Genomic DNA, 16733 nt, shown 5'->3' on the forward strand with positions numbered 1-16733 from the left:
TGATGTGAGGTAAGGGTCCAGCGGGATTTTCCCTATAAACGATCAGTGCTCTCAGAAGCAGTTGCTGAGCCGCCCATCGATCCACTGTGCTCTGTGAGAGTGGAATAAGGGGATTCACCTCCTCTGCTTCAGAGTTTCAAATTTCTCCTCACAAATTATGTTTAGTGTTTTCTTCTTTCTTGCATTACTTTGTAGGATTGAAATTTTCTCCCATTATATTTTTCTATGCTTTGCATTTGAACTTACACACTTTCCACTTTTTAAATGGTGGTTTTATAAATGTTATTGTTCGTTGTTCAGTGGCCAAGTCGTGTCTGACTCTTTGCAACCCCATGGACTGCCAACACCAGGCTTCCCTGTCCCTCGCTATCTCCCAGAATTTGCCCAAGTTCGTGTCCATTGAATCAGTGACGCCATCCAACTATCTCATCCTCTGTTGCCCCCTTCTCCTCCTGCCCTCAAGCTCCCAGCATCGGATCTTTCCCAAAGAATGGGCTCTTTGCGTCAGGTGGCTAAAGTATTGACGCTGAAGCTTCAGCATCAATCATTCCAACATGTTTCCAGGGTTGATTTCCTTTAAGATTGGCTGGTTTGATCTCCTGGCTTTCCGAAGTACTCTCACAGGCCTTCTCCAGCACCACAGTTCAAAAGCATCAATTCTTTGGTGCTCTGCCTTCTGTATATTCATAAATGTTACCATGTACATATAACAAACTATAATTTCAATTAGCAGCTTTATCATATTCCTGAACAAAGATCTTAGAATGACTGGATTCCAAGTATCAGCTTGTGGATATAGTCTTATTTTTGTTTAGGTCTATCTCATTTTCAAATTCTGTGGACCAGATATTATTTTACTGTGATGTTTGTTTATGATTTGCTTTGTTAATGTTTTCATCGTGCATCTCAGACTTTTCTTCCAGGGCAAAGTTTTCTCCTTCCTAAGTACGTCTTTGAGGCATTCCTTTAAGAGGGTCTCATTTTTCAAAAAACTTTTATTTTAATTGAAGGGTCACATGCATGCACTAAAGTGGAAAACTCATAAATGTACAACTTGGTGGTCTATTTCAAGGTGAGCACACTCAAAGAACCATCGCTCGGGTGACAAACTTCACAGAAACGCCTGTCACCCTCCCCTCCTCGTCTCAGGGCCCTGTGGCTCCCCAGAGGTCTCCACTATTCTGACTCTATTACCATAACGAAATTTTCCTTGTCTAGCATTTCGAGCTCCAGATTAACTGGGGTTTTGAGATTGCTTATTACACTATTACATTTACTCTTCAGTTTTTGATAGTAATTCATTGTAGGAATATGTTAAAGCCTGTTTATCCCCTGTACACTGACTATGAACTTTGGACTGGGCTCAGCTTGGGTCTGTTACAAACAGTGCTGTCGATGATATCTTTGCGTGTGTGCTTGGTGCTTTTCTATCGAGTATGTGCATAAGACAGAACCACTGAGTCACATATGTGTGTGTTTACAGCCTTAGCTAGTGCAGCCAGACAATCCTCCAAACCGATCGTCTCCACTGACGTCCCCATTGTCAGTGTCCGAGAGCTCTAGTTGCTCCAGATTCTCGCCAACATTCCTGTTGTGGTTTTTTCATTTGGGACACTCTGGCAAGTGTGTGTGTGTCCTGTAGGATATTAATTTTCATATCCCAGATGACTTACAGGATTGAGCATCTTGCCATATGTTATTGACCATTTTGGATGTAGAACTCAACTTGAGTTGCCTGCTCATGCCTTTGCCCTTGTTTACTATTAAGTAAATTGCTTTTCTCCTACTGATGTGAAACAGCTCCTTGCATCTTTGAGAATCCCGTCTCTAGTTTGTCTCCTATATACACACAATGTTTCCTGCTTTGTGACTCTGTTTGTCACCCTCTCTAAGGTGTCTTTTACTGAAGAGAAGTTCTTATTCTTATTGAAGACCAATTCATCAGTCTTTTACTTTATGTTTAGAGATTTTTGTGCTTAAGAAGTCTTTGCTTGCCCCAGATTTATGAAGCTGTTTTCTCATTTTATATCTTAAAAGTTGTATTGATTTGCCATTCACAAAGTGACTTTTATAATGCTATAAAATAGGGTCAAAATACAAATGTTTTCCATCGGGAAAAATATGGACGAGGTTGTATTTTCTCCAGCATCATTTATCTAAAATGCCCACTCCTTCCCCAGTGATCTGTGCTGCCCTCATTTTGTTCCTAAGTTGAATGTACACACACACGTTCATCCCCTTCTGGGCACTTTATCGTCTCGTTGTCGGCCCTTTCACCACTGGTTTCATGACTGCAACTTAATAACACAGTTGATATCTTACAGTCTCCAACCTTGGTTTTAATCTTCAAAGCTCTCTGTATGTTTTTAATCATTTGCCTTTCAAACAAACTTTATAATCAATTGCTAATTTCCACAAAAATATTATAGTGGAATTTTACCTGGAATCTTTTTGTACCTGTACAATTTGTCCATAGATCAATAGATATATATACAGTATTTAGTCTCTCGATTTTTGCAAAGATATTTTAGCGTTTTCATTGTAAAAGTTTTGCATGTATTTCATAAGATTTATTGTTGTTTGAAGTTTTGGATGATGTTGTAAATGATGTCACTGCCGAACTTTCACTTTCTCCTTTTATTGTTGCTGATATATAAAAATATGATTAAGTTTTCACTGCTGAACTTGTATCTAACAAACTTGTTATGTTCTCTTATCAGAGGTCATTTTACGTTTCCTACATGACATCTGATTAGATGATTTCCTTTCTCCTTTCCACTCCTTATTCTTTCATTTTACTCTATTTCACCCACTTACTATGGAAACATTCATTCATCCAGCCAAGTGCTTTTCCGAAATGGCTGCACCATTGTGCGCTCCCATCAGCAGTGATGCGATTTCCACTAGCTCCACATCTTTGCTTACACGTGGTATAGTTGTTAGTTTTCATTTTAACCCTTCTTAACGTGTGGACACCACCCTTACGGCAGAAAGTGAAGAGGAACTAAAGAGCCTCTTGATGAAAGTGAAAGAGGAGAGTGAAAAGGTTGGCTTGAAGCTCAACATTCAGAAAACAAAGATCATGGCATCTGGTCCCATCACTTCATGGCAGATAGATGGAGAAACAGTGGAAACAGTGAGAGATTTTATTTTTGGGGGCTCCAAAATCACTGCAGATGGTGACTGCAGTCATGAAATTAAAAGACGTTTGCTCCTTGGAAGAAAAGCTATGACAAACCTAGACAGCATATTAAAAAACAGAGACATTACTTTGCTGACAAAGGTCCAGCTAGCCAAAGCTATGGTTTTTCCCGTGGTCATGTATGGTTGTGAGGGTTGGACTATAAAGAAACCTGATCGCCGAAGAATTGATGCTTTTGAACTGTGGTGCTGGAGAAGACTCTTGAGAGTCCCTTGGACTGCAAGGAGATCCAACCAGTCCATCCTAAAGGAGATCAATCCTGGGTGTTCATTGGAAGGACTGATGCTAAAGCTGAAACTCCAATATTTTGGCCACCTCACGCGACGAGTTGACTCACTGGAAAAGACTCTGATGCTGGGAGGGATTGGGGGCGGGAGGAGAAGGCGACGACAGAGAATAAGATGGCTGGATGGCATCACCGACCCTGTGGACATGAGTTTGAGTGAACTCCGGGAGTTGGTGATGGACAGGGAGGCCTGGCGTGCTGTGATTCATGGGGTCACGGAGAGTCGGACACGAGTGAGCAACTGAACTGAACTGAACTGACCCTATATTCTTGAATCTTTCTTTCTTGTCTTTCACTTATCTAGAGCCAGTCACTGCTAGGAATACAGACAATCTTATTCCTTCCTTTCTAACTTGCACTTTTATCTCTTTTTACTACAACCTTGCATTTGCTGCAATTTCCAGTAGGCTGTTGGATAGTTATGGTGATAAAGAGTGTTCTCCTATCTTGTTTCCAGTCTTTAAAGGAAGCATTTATTCTTCACCACAAGATTATGGACTTAAGTGTGTCCCCCAAAAGTCACATGTTGAAGGTCTAACCCCCAATGTGACTGTATCTGGAGACGGGGTCTTGAAGGAGAAAGTTAAGCTTGAGCAGGGGGCCCGGGTCCAAGAGGACTGGCGTCCTTCTCAGGAGAGGAAGAGACTCGAGGACACCCTCTCGCGGGAGCGCTGCTGTCTCTCACACACAGGGACAGAGAGACAAAGGGCCCCGCGAGGACACAGCGAGGACACACCACGCGCGAGCAGGAAGCGACTCCTCACCAGGAGTCAGCCCTTCAGGCGCCGTGACCCCCGCCTCCCGGGCCCAGCGCTGAGGGGGTTGAGCCCTGTGCCCGCGGGGCTGTGCAGCGGCAGCCCACGCAGGCGGATGTACCGTCCGTGTCAGTTTAACGAAGTTTCTTCTATTCCTGTTTTGTGAGGTCTTTTAATTATGGATGGATACTGAATTTTGTCAAATGCTCTTCTGTTTCACTTGAATGGCCAGATGCTGTGTGATTGATGAGTCTCACTGGTTGGTTATTTAATGTTGACCCAGCCTTGAATTGCTTTGTTTTGAGCAAACTCCCGGAGGTGGTGAAGGACAGGGGAGCCTGGCGTGATGCAGTCCACGGGGTGGCAATGAGTCGGACGTGACCGAGCGACGGAACAGGAACAGGCCTTGCGTTCCTGGGTTAACAGTCACAGTGACGCGCTGGCCCTTGTACGCGCCCCCAGATCCTCCAGTCTACCTGGGAGATGGCACTGAAACCACACTTGTGCACATACATGTACACTCCCACACGTGTGCACACACAGACACGTGTGCACGCCGCACACGTGCGCGCGTTCGCATGTGCAGACACCCACGCATGCGCAGACACCCACGCATGCGCGTCAGAGCGAGAGGCCCGGCCCTCCCGAGCTTCTCTGCACTGTCTCCCCCTTTCTCTCCGACTCTCCCCTTCTCACCAGCTCGGAAGGCTCACCGCCTGGGGCGGGGGTAGAAAGACCGCTTTTATACCGTCTTCTGCACCTTTTCCTGCTGCGTAACTCACCCTGGTTCTGACTTTCCGAACATTTTTTTAACCCAAGGAAAGAATACCTCTGGCAAATCAAAGCTCCTTGGCCCTTGGGCTGTGGACCCTGCTGTGACCTGACCACCGTGCTTGAGAAATCAGTGCTGACTCAGGACCCAGGCCCCTTGGCCCCTCCCGCCTTGGGTGCAGCGTTTGCACAGGAACCACACCCAGCTCGGCAGCGGCGCCTTCTGCAGAGGGCCCAGGAGGACGGGGCACGACGGAATGCCAGAAGGGAAAACTCAGTCTGCCTCTCAGAGTGGGCTGTGCCTGGCCAGGCCCTGGACGTGACGGGGGCTGGTGACCCACGTCCCTGCAGGGTTAAGCTCCGCCCGTTCCTCCCATCCACTCACTCATTCATTGCTCCACGCTCTCGTCCACCTGTCCATCAAGTGCCGGCAGGGTCTCTGGGGTGAAGCTGCCAGCAGGGAGGAGGCAGGTACCTGGGCACACAGGTTCCCCGGGGCGGCCTCCGTTCAGAGAAGACGAGGGCTAGGCCCCTGACACTGCTGCCCTGGGGGACCCGTGTCCCAGGTGAGAACATGGACCTGGGAATTTCAGCAACTCTCTCCTTAACAGAGATGGACACAGAGGCACAGGATCACGGGGGCTTTCTGGGCACATCCATGGCGACAGAGGCAGCAAGCAGGAGGACCCTTCCACAGAAAGCAGGGAGTCCATTTAAAATCACCCCTGTCTTTTCAGGGGTCAAGGGCACTTCTGGGGTCACACAGTGAGCCGCTGTCTTGACGTCCAGAAGAATCAGTGACCACACCACTGACACGATGTCCACACAGCGAGCGAGGGCCCAAAATGACCAGCGAGTGAGAGGCTGCAACCTGAACACACGCGGGTCTTGCAGGACCCACGGCGGCGCTGAGACAAGTGGCCAGCGGGGACTCCGCTTCGGGGGATGCGTCTCTCCGGGGAAGGGCTCTTCCAGAGCCGAGAAGCAGCTGGGCTATGTCTCTTGCAGAGGGTCCCCACACCCCGTGATGCAGCCTGCCTCCGTCCAGCTGGCGAGATGCGAGCCCACAGCCCTGCCCATCCATGCTGGGGCCCACGCTGTCACCCTGTGACACTGTGACCCCCAGAAAGAAGCAGAGAGGAGCGGGGGGCGGGCCAGGTTGCCCCACCCCAAGGCCACAGTGAGGGGGAGAGGCAGCTCTGGGAGCGGGGGGTCGAGGACCGGCAGGCAGGAGGCCCGAGGCACATGGCCTGTCCCCAGGGGCAGAGCAGGAGGACGGCCTGCCCGTGGCTCCCGGTGGCCTCCCGACTGGTGGCTCTTCAAGCTCCCGGGTGACAGCTGATTGGGAGGGTGTTTCTCCCCTAGATGGCTGCACGTGGACATGACAGGCCCCGCATCGCCCCTGTCTGCAGGCAACGCAAGGTGTGCTGCTCCCCAGATCCCGGCTCCAGTTTGACCAGGGCTGGCAGCAGGGCGGCTCAGTCAGTGCGTGAACCCACCGGGGCCTCCGCTGTATAAAGCACTGCGTGGACTCGGGGCTCATCAGCACGAGGCCCTGGGGCTCGTGATGCCGGGTGGCCGGGGGCAGGCACCGTGCGTGCGGGCGTGTGCGTGACCCCTCCGCTCTCCCGGGGCCAGGTCGCGGGCTCGGCAGGAGGCAGAGGAAGGGCAGCTGAGCAGACTCTAATGCGCTTCAGCGCCGAGTTCTGGGGACCTGACGGCCAGCACGGGACGACAGGTAATAAAAGTGCCCCACACACTCGGGAGCTGCTAAGGGAGTAAGTGTTAGGCGTTCTCACCAGACGCACAAAATGCCATCCCTGCGCGGAGGCGGCGGCCTCAGCTAGCCCTCCGCCGTAAGCCTCCTGCGGTAAGTGTTGCGCACCGGAAACTTACACAGCATCGCACATCGTTTCAGCTCGACCAGCCCCAGGGAGGCGGGGTTGCCAGCCTCCTAAACACCCCCACCACGTGGACAGGACTGTTCGGTCGCCCAGCAAATAAAATGCAAGTGTCAGAGCGTGGCGCCCAGGAGTAGACAACACATCCCCTCATCCAGGCCACTGCCCACAGGTGCCTGTGTCCCGGTCCCACCCCACTCAGAGCCTCAGCTCAGGATCACCTCCTTTCTGGGGTCTTCCTGGGTCTAAAAAAAACACGAGTGAAGGAAAAGTCTTGTTTCAACAGAGGCATCTTTCTGCTCTATGTTTGCTGCAGATACAGCTCTAGAATCAAATAATGAGCTCTTTCTTTTTCTCTATTGACCAGAGTTAAGCTGATCCTGTTGTAACCTCTTGGCTCTGTTGCGGGGTGGACTTCTGACAAGGCCCCCTCGCTGGGTGGGCCGTCGTGTGCGTCCCTTCCATGGAAGCAGGGGTTTCATATTTCCAGGGCAGCAGGTTTGTTTTCCGTGTTCCTAGTGGTTCCTGCTCTTCTCTCCCTGCGGACGGAGAGAGGGAGTGATTTTAAGCCCTTTCCCGGTGGCTCCGTCACTTCCGTTGTCTGAGTCTGGCGCCCCTGCTTTTCTGTCTGAGCATCTCTCCCCCTGCTCTGTGCAGTCGTCTGAACTGGGGCTGAGGAGCCTCGCCCTCCTGGCTCCTGCTGCCTCCTGTCCGGGGGTCTGGGGTTGCTGGTTCCCTCGAGGCCAGGGCGCTCAGAGCCCAGATGCACGCGCGGCGGCTGCCCCGGGCGGGCAGACGGAGGGAAGCGGGTGAGACGCCACGTCCAGTTCAGGCCCCACAGACGTGACGATGCTCCAGCGGCCTCTGGATCCCGGCAGTGGGGGTCTGCCCCTCACCCCTGCAGGGGTGTCGGTCCTGCAGCCCCTGAGACGTTTATCCTGACTGTCTGCGGCATGTTTTGTGACACGCTTGTGTTTTGTGTGTTATCAAGCCCTGCAAAGTGTCTGCAGCAGAGGAAACCCTCGAAGCACAGCTCACGGTGCCTTCGTGAACACAAGTGCGTTTTTAATTGAAGACAACAAATAGGGAAGTAACAGGACTGTTGAAGTCACAAGTAACAAAAAACGGCAAGTGGCTCTGGTAAACGAAGACGAACGACGGAAGAGGGAGCGTTAACAGCAAGCGCGGGCTGACGCGAGCAGCGCCGAGCTCTTCTGCTTTCAGCTGCTCAGGCGCTCGGTCGTGTCCGCCTCTTTGCAGCCCCATGGACGGCAGCACACAGGCCTCCCCGTCCTTCACTTTCTCCCAGAGCTCGCTCAGACTCACGTCCATCGAGTCAGTGATGCCGTCCAACCATCTCATCCTCTGTCGTCCCCTTCTCCTCCTGCCCTCAATCTTTCCCAGCATCAGGGTCTTTTCTAATGAATCAACTCTTCGCATGAGGTGGCCAGAGTATTGGAGTTTCAGCTTTAACATCAGTCCTTCCAATGAACACCCAGGACTGATCTCCCTTAGGATGGACTGGTTGGATCTCTTTGCAGTCCAAGGGACTCCCAAGAGTCTTCTCCAGCACCACAGTTCGAAAGTACCAATTCTTTGGTGCTTAGCCTTCAAGAGCTCAGTCCAGCTCTCACACTGGTACATGACTACTGGAAAAACAAAAGCTTTGACTTGACGGACCTTAAACCGACAAGGCGGGAACTCTCCAAGAAGGATGCGGGCAAGCAGCTGGGCCCCACGCCCCAGGGCCTGCATCCCCCCTGGTCCAGGCCTCCAGCGCCGCTGCCCCAAGGATGCTCTGCAGAAGTCATTAAGCACCGCGAGCCCCTGCTCTCCTCGGAGCCCCTGGGTGTGTTTCCAGGAATCTTTCAGTGGGAAGCTCCCATCTTTATCCCCATGGACTCGGCACAGCCAACCAAGGGGACTCCAACCTGGCAGCATTCAGAGCAGCGGAGATACGAGTCTGGCCCCGAGTCCCGGGGGCACTGTGTGCAAGGCGGGCGGTGGGTTTCCCAGACCCGCCGGCGCGGATTTCCGTTTCAGAGCACAGTGAGCCGTTCACTCGGTGACGAGCTTGCGATCACCCCGAAGCGCTGGGATCGTGAACGCTGCTTCCTCGTGAGCGGAGGATGCGTGTTCTGCTTGTGTCGCAGTGTGTCTGCACAGTGACTGATGCAAACATGAGGAGCAGAACTACGGTACAGCAGAGCTGGCTGTGGGAGCCCCGGGTCGGCTCCCCCGGGGTCTGGAGGAGGCGGCACAAGCCAGAGGTCCGGGCTCGGTGGGGCCCGCGGGGTCTCCCTCTAGGGGCCCAGCGGGAGCCCTGCAGAGGGGTGAGGGGGGCCGGGGCTCGGGTGGGCGGCCAGGCTATGCAGAGTCAGGGCAGGAAGCCAGGCAGGAAGGGCCCAGGTGGAGATGGAGGCGGCCTGCCCAGGGCAGGCAATGGGGTGAGGCTGGGGGTCCGCCTGCTATTCTGGAAGCCTGTCTGGACAGCCGTTGTTGGTCCCCTGGCACACAGAGGGTGGGCAAGGGCAGAGGCTGTAGGCAGAATGCCGGGGAGGGCCCCAACACCCCAGGAAGGCAGGGACCTCAGCATTGTGCCTGACCCAGCCCCCCGGAGTCCCGGCTGCCCACCCGCCTGCCCCCACCCCACCCTGTCGGCCACTCCCTCCACGCCTGCGCTCAGAGGCCTGGGTGTCTTGAAGCGTCAGTCTTAATCTACAGCTTTGGAAGTTCTACCTGCTGTGTCGCCGAGCAGACCTGCCAGAGGCTCCCGGGAGTCGGCCGAGGGCCGAGGCTCCCAGGTGGGTCCCCCATGGGGCTGCTGCTTGGCCTGTGACCCCCAGGCTGCGCACGCTCATCCCGTCAGGGCAGGAGGTACTCACAGGGGAAGGAAAGCTGGCCCGGACACCCCCGGTCACCCCTGCCTCTACATCCTGCCAGGTGACCAGAGCCTGCTCTCTCCTGGACAGAGGAGGAGGGTCAGCGTCTCCACGCGTGACGAGGGGGTCACCCCCAGGGCGGCAGTGAGCCAGCGGGGCCCGTGTACTTGCCGGGGCCGGGATCCTGGAAGAGCCCACGTTTTCCCTGAGGCCTGAGGGTGATGGAGGTGACGGGGATTCCAGGGGCGGGGAGGGCATCCCTGGATGAGAGCTGGACGGATGCCCACGGCAGTGGTGTGGACAGGGGTGCACAGGGTCCATCAGGATGTCCAGCTCCGCCTGGGCTCCCCGGACCAGAGGCGACGGGAGGTGTCAGGCATCCCCCTAGCTGCTGTGGGCAGGGCTCCCACAGCATTTCCCAGGAGCGAAAGCAGCAAAAACATCCCCCAAAAAGGGATACGACCAGTCTTTCGAAGAAGAATAATTAATTGAAGGCAAATGGGAAGCCCTGAGAGTTTTGAATAAACGCGGAAACGCAGTTATGAGAGCAAAATATTATCATTTGTCCAACGTGATTATTTTCTTGGAAACAGCCGATGATTAATAAAGCACATTATAAATATGCTTTTGTGCCTCCAATTTCATCTCTCCAATCTAATTAACATGCGAGGGAATTGCCTTTTTGGTGGGTAAAGACATTTAAAATATATATTTCATGAAATCCAAGTTATTTGTCATAAGCTCCAAGAGGAAAAAATAAAATATGAAGAATGCTACAGCCATTTAAATACTTTATTACACAACTGCGCTCAAATAAATAAGTTCCTCGGGGCCTGCAGCGCCTTGGGACCCACGGGACACACGGCCTGAGGCAGCGGCGCGGCCTGCCAGGGAGACACTTCCCACAGCTGGGCTGCGGGCGGGCCGTATCTTTTTCCGCGTGTCTCTGTCTGGGCCGCGGCCGCTGACCGGGCTCCTCGCTGGCTGAGCTGCAGACCCCCGGGCAGTGTCAAGACCCCCACGAGCACAGGGCTTGGCAGGGGTGAGAGGGAGAAGAAACTCAGAACCGAGAAGCCAAGAGACTCACCTGCAGGGACCCAGGTCCTGGAGGAAAAGCAGAGTTTGGGGCAGGGGTTGGGCGTCTGAGGACAAGCCGTCCACTGGGGTTCTTTCCTCTTATTCCAGGGAAAGGGGGGTCCAAGGCGGGTCAGGGGTCACGCCCAGGGCTGACCTGCGTGTCCAGTGCTGCTGCCTCCGGAAGGACGGACATCAGCCCCGCCCTCTTGGAGAACTGTTATCGTAACTTTGAGTGGACGGCGGGTGCCTGAAACCAGGCACAAGCGGTCCAGGCACGACCTGCCCTCTGGCTAACCCCACGCCACGCCGCCCGCAGGACCGGCTCCAGGGCCCCGTGCTGTGCCGCCCACAGGACCGGCTCCAGGGCCCCGTGCCACGCCGCCCGCAGGACCGGCTCCAGGGGCCTGCGTATTACGGCAAACACAGGGAGAAGACATGAGGATGAAGGCTGCCTTCCCTTAGCTCACCCGGGGAGATGATTGCTGCGGGGCCCTTGGCCTTCTTGGCCCGGGGTGCTCCCTGACTCCAGCCCGGCTGTGGTTGCTGCAGCCTCCTGAAGGGCCTGCAGGGCGGGGCCGTGGCTCGGGGCCACCCCACCTTCCTATCCGTAGATCCAGGGCTCCTGGTCATGGGGTGTGTTCCGGGTTCGCGGGGCCGTGCTTCGAATCCTGCATCCCATGTCCTTGAAGGTGTGGTGTGTCCACGGCAGCGCTGGGCATTCTGCAGGCGGACATAGAGTCAGCCCTGGTGAGCTGTGTCAGCCCGATGGGCCATGGGCGCACGGGACGCCTGGCCATGTCTGGGGTGGTTCCTGGACAAGATCACATGTGAGTCGGTGGCCACCATGAGGAAGACTGTCCCCCGCAGTGTGCAGGCCTCGTCTGTCCCCCGCAGGCCTGAGCAGAACGGAAGGGAGTCTGCTCTCCACCTGCCTGTCCTGAGCGGGGACGCGTCGCCACCTGCCCTGGCACTCAGCCTGGACAGCCCACCTGCACACCTGGGTCCCCGCCAGCCGACCGCTGGTCCTGGGACCCACAGCCTTGCTCCCTGCTGCAGCCAGGCCCTGCAGGGGTTCTGTTTCTCTGAAGAGCCCGCGGGGACCTCACCTTCATTTCCGAGAGAGTGACTCTCACCACCCGCTAGACTGGACACTTGGCCACAGGCCAGAGGCACCCCTGGGCTGTCCCCGCAGTGGATGGGGCATTCGCAGGAAGACAGCCAGGGCTGCTTGTCTGAGGACCCTGGGAAGCAGTAAGTGAACTGGTCTCCAAAGGCCACAAGGGCAGCCTTGTTAAAACTCATGAAATGTAAACACACTAATTTCTTAAGCAGCCTCGGCAGCCTGGCCCCAGCTGTCGACACTTCAGGGTGTTTGTCTTTAGGTCAGAAATGCTCTCGGCCACCGGCCCTGCTGGCATCTTGCACGGGCCTCAGAGAGAAACCCTCAAAACGGTACAGAAACTTCTGTGCCACAGACAAGAAGCATCAAGTGCCAGGCAGCGTCACCCTCATCACTGGCTGGGCTCTGCAACCGCGCGTCTGCCACGCCTCACCCGCCCTGACCCCACATGCGTGCTGGGCGTGTGCTCAGACCCGCCTTCCTTCCAAGGGACACAGTGTGTAACCACAGAACTGTCTCCTCATCCACAACAGCAGCCAATTCTGGGAAAGCCACTTTGAGAGACGAGCCCGCTCAGGGCAGGATGTGCAGAAGAGGGCAGAGAGCCGCTGGGTGTCAGGAAACCATGTGGACGTGGATGGGACCGGGAGGGAGCGTGCGCCCAGACCAGCGCCAGGCCCCCTGACGGCAGCGCCAGGCCCCACGCAGGCTCATCCCGCGTCGTTCCTGGGGAGACTTCTGTGCACGACGCATTAATAACTCCGCCGACACGGACGCTCTTCCCTGGTTCCTAAGGGACACACTGACAATTCTGTGCAGGAGCCAAACAAGATGTAAACAAATAGATCATGCGCCGTCTATAAACAGGAGCCATTCTCAACGTAATTAAATGTGCATTTCATAAGCCATGTAGGGGAAGCACGCATGTCTTCAGAACACGACACTAACACAGACTCGGGCTCCCGTCATCGGCACGTCCATCGTGCGGCCCGCCGGCCATTCCGGGCTGGACCCCATTGCCCTGGAAGTCTTGCTTCCTTCCTCTCATGGATGACGGCATCCCTGGCTGAGGAGCCATCCAGGGAAGTGGTCACCCCGGGGCCATGCTGCATGGACACGTCCGGGGACCCCGAGAGGCAGCTGCTCACCCTCGGGCCAGTACGGGGTCTCCCTGGGTGGTCACGGTCTGTCCTTGGGACACCCACATGTGGAGCTAAAGCAGGAAACAGTGACATCACGCCCAGCCCCCTCGAGGCTGCTCCCAGAGATGCCTTGCTCCCTTCCACCCACGCTTAGCAGGTCCCCCTGGACCAGGAGCTCCCGACACCGACACCAAGCTGCTCCTCTGGCCCCACTCCCCCAGGCCCTCGGGTGGACAGAGCCCCTCCCAAGGTAGGGGCTGCCCAGAGAACTGACAGGGCTGCAGCAGGATGGGGCCTGTTTGTTACACAGCGTGGCCTGGCCGTGCAGACTGGTGCAAGGCTTTAGAGCAGGTGAGTAAACTGTGCCCAGCTGCTGCTGCTCGTGGGGGAATGAAGTTGTATTGGTCTCACTTCAGTTCAGTTCAGTCGCTCAGTCGTGTCCGATTGGTCTCAGCCACACCATTCATTTATCTTTCTGGCTCCTTTGGGGCTGCAGTGGCCGAGGGCTCAGACAGGGACCCCATGGCTCAGAAAGCCAAAAACATTCCCTGTCTCATTGTCTGCTCCTTCTGTGAAAATATAAGCACCTAGCGTTGGCTGGGCATGGGAGCCTGGGCAGCCCTTTCATTCCTGGTAACCCACAGGCCATGACGTCCACCCCTCACCTCCAAGGCGGGCTCCCAGACAGAGCACCGCCCCCCACCCTCATGGCTCCTTCAGGACAGGGCCGGTCACCTGCAGGGACATGGGCTCTGGGAGGGCTGCAGTCCAGCTGCCCACTCCCCGAACCAGGGCTCAGGGCACCTGCAGGCCCTGCCCGCACATCAGGGGGGATCAGGTAGGTTCAGGTAGAATCAGGGGCAGTTGGCTGTTTCACCGGGAGCCTGGTCCCAGACCTCATGGGGCCACCTCTCGGGCACTTGTGGTTGTGGACAGGAGAATGTTTGTCTGAATACCTCCCACGGTCTGTGTGGGCTGGCCTCCAGGGGCCCTGAGCTGGGGTGCAGACCCTCCCTCGGGAGGGGCGCCGACTGCGGCCCCCCAAAATCCGCCCTCCTCTGTGTTTCCCTAAGTTGAGCAGATGTGGATGCACCGGTGACCATGGCCAGTCCGTGCAGCTCTGTCCCAGAACGGGGAGGCTGTGTGTCCTCTGCCTCATCGGGCTGCCTGGTCCATCTGGCCTGCGGGCAGGGCCACGCACAGCCAGACACATGCCCACAGTCCAAGACCAGCCCTCCGGAGGCCTGGGCTCTGAGAGTCTCGGGGGACTGTGCGGAGGGGGCTGGCGAGCGGTCTCAGAGCCGACGTGCCGGGTAGGTTGCTCCCATGCCCAGAACAGAGTGGCCGGACCCTCAGCTTTCACTAGCCCAGCTCTGCCTGGGCCCCCACCTCCCCCTCCTCTCATCCAGAGTTTAGCCTGACGACCCACGGACACGTGGCGTGCCCAGGCGTCCTTGTGTCTGTCTCAAGCGGGAGACGGTGGAAGAGATAAAGGAATTCATGCGTCAATAGTTCAAGATGAAAACAGAAGAAAGTAGGAGAATACGCCGCCCATACATGCAAGTGTGGCTAAAATTCATCACTTACAAGATGAAGAAAGCTGTTAATTAGGAATCAACTGTCCTAGTTTCAGGCAGAACTAGGCCTGGGACGTGATCCCTGTGTCTTTACAGAGCAGTCTTAGGAAGACATAACTTCCGTAAGAAATACATCAAAAAAAATTAACAAGAATTGTCTCTGGGCAACTATGTTCTGGTTGATTTATTTCTAAGTTTCTTCTCTGTGTATTTCAGTGTTTTCCAAACCCTCTATAATGAGCATTTTTCAGCTCTATAATAAAGGCATGTTTTAAAATAAGGGATAAGTCAAAGTCAAGGTGTATTCATTACAGTGTCAGACTGGGCGAGTCCGTCAACATCTCACCACCCAGACTTCCCCCCACAGAACTTTCAAGGGCTGGAGAAACACCGCCAGCCTGATCGCGTGCTCATTCTGAATTTGAGCTCCGTCCTTAGCACAAAGGTGACCCCAGCAACGATGGGGGAGCCCCAAATCTGAGGTCAGGAACCACCGGCTTGATGGAGGACTCTTTCCCAGAACACAGGGGTCCCATCCGGGAAATGAAGGGAGGAAAAGGGTGAAGCCGTGCCCGGAATCACGTGGTTAAACCCGCGTCCCCAGGGTGGGGGACCCTCCTGGGAGGCGGGGCGTGGGGGTGATGAGGCCAGGCGGATGAGAGCCTCGTGATCAAGATTTATGCTCTTGTTGCGCAACAGACGCCAGCAGGCCCATGAGGGCACAGCAGGAAGCCCGCCGTCTCAGTCAGGCCCTCGCCAGACCCGGGATCTGCGGCAGAGAAGCTTGGGTTCCCGCCTCCAGACCCTGAGAAATAAACACTCTTGCCCACAAGCCACCTGGTTTATGGTGCTTTGTTGCAGCAACCCCAAAGGGCCAGGACAGGTGAGGACCAGCCATCCTCCACCCAAGGACCTTTTGGTGCCAACAGTGTGGTCTGAGACACAAGCTGGACGTTCAGGGAGTGTTTTGACAGCCCATCCAGAGTCCGCCCAACCCTGCAGAGGCAAGGGAACCGGAGCCCAGCTGCACCCCAGCCTCCCTGCCGGACCTCCGTATGGACTCCAGCCGTGTGGACAAGGACACTGCCCGTTCTGCGGCCTTGCGAGGAGTCGGGGTCTGTCCTGGAGTCTACTTCACCCCCGTGGGGGACGCACTGACCCAGTGTGTGCCTGTGACGGTCCTTCTCGGGGCTGGACGTTGTTGACTGGAAGGACCGAATCCAGCCTCTGGGGCTGAAGGGCACAGTGACCAGAGACACCTAACAGTCCCTGCGGCGTCTCCCGGTTGCCTCAGCATCAGGGAGGTGAAGGAAAGGAGGTCACGCCCTCAGGGCAGAGTGAGAGGGACAGACCTCACCGAGACAAACTCCAGAGAAACTGCCACAGCCAGAGACCCGGAGGAAGGGGGCGGCCCTGGGATTCCTCCCAGAGCACGGCCTGATCCCGTTTCACAAGCAGACGCTCTTCTAAAAAGACAACACAGGAAGACACTTCCTAACCTCTCAGGGGTCAGTCTGTGAACCAGGACACACATGGCCCCGTCTCGGGAGAGCTGGCCCCACTGGCCCTGACTCCTCGGGCAACACTCAACAGAAACGACAGACCCCAGAGACGCTGGGCACTACGGGGAGGTCAGGAGGGTGGTCCAGACCACGTGCTGGCCGGGCAGGGTCTCCACCTGGGGGGAGGCCCGGCCGCAGGGCAGGAGCCCCCCACAGGACGGGGAGACACCCCATAGCAGAGACGCCCAGAGCGGGTCTGGCCCCTGTGGACACAGCTGCGGGGGCCAGACCTGCAGGACCTCCCGGGGCGACAGCCTGGGGGCGTTCCAGCTGCAGCGGGAAAAGACCAAAAAATAGACCCAAAGCGGCAGGAGACCACATCTGTGTCACCGAGGCCTGACTCACAGGGTGCCCCCAGGCTGGGGGAGGGACGCTGCCTGAGACACAGCACGGAGGCCGCGGACCCCGCAGCACACGCACCCCAGGCTCCCCCAGTCCCCATGATCCTCCCGCCCCGG

Source organism: Moschus berezovskii, chromosome 6 (genome assembly GCF_049115385.1).
Source record: "Moschus berezovskii isolate FMDL1 chromosome 6, NW_MosBer_1.0, whole genome shotgun sequence".
NCBI lineage: Eukaryota > Metazoa > Chordata > Mammalia > Artiodactyla > Moschidae > Moschus > Moschus berezovskii.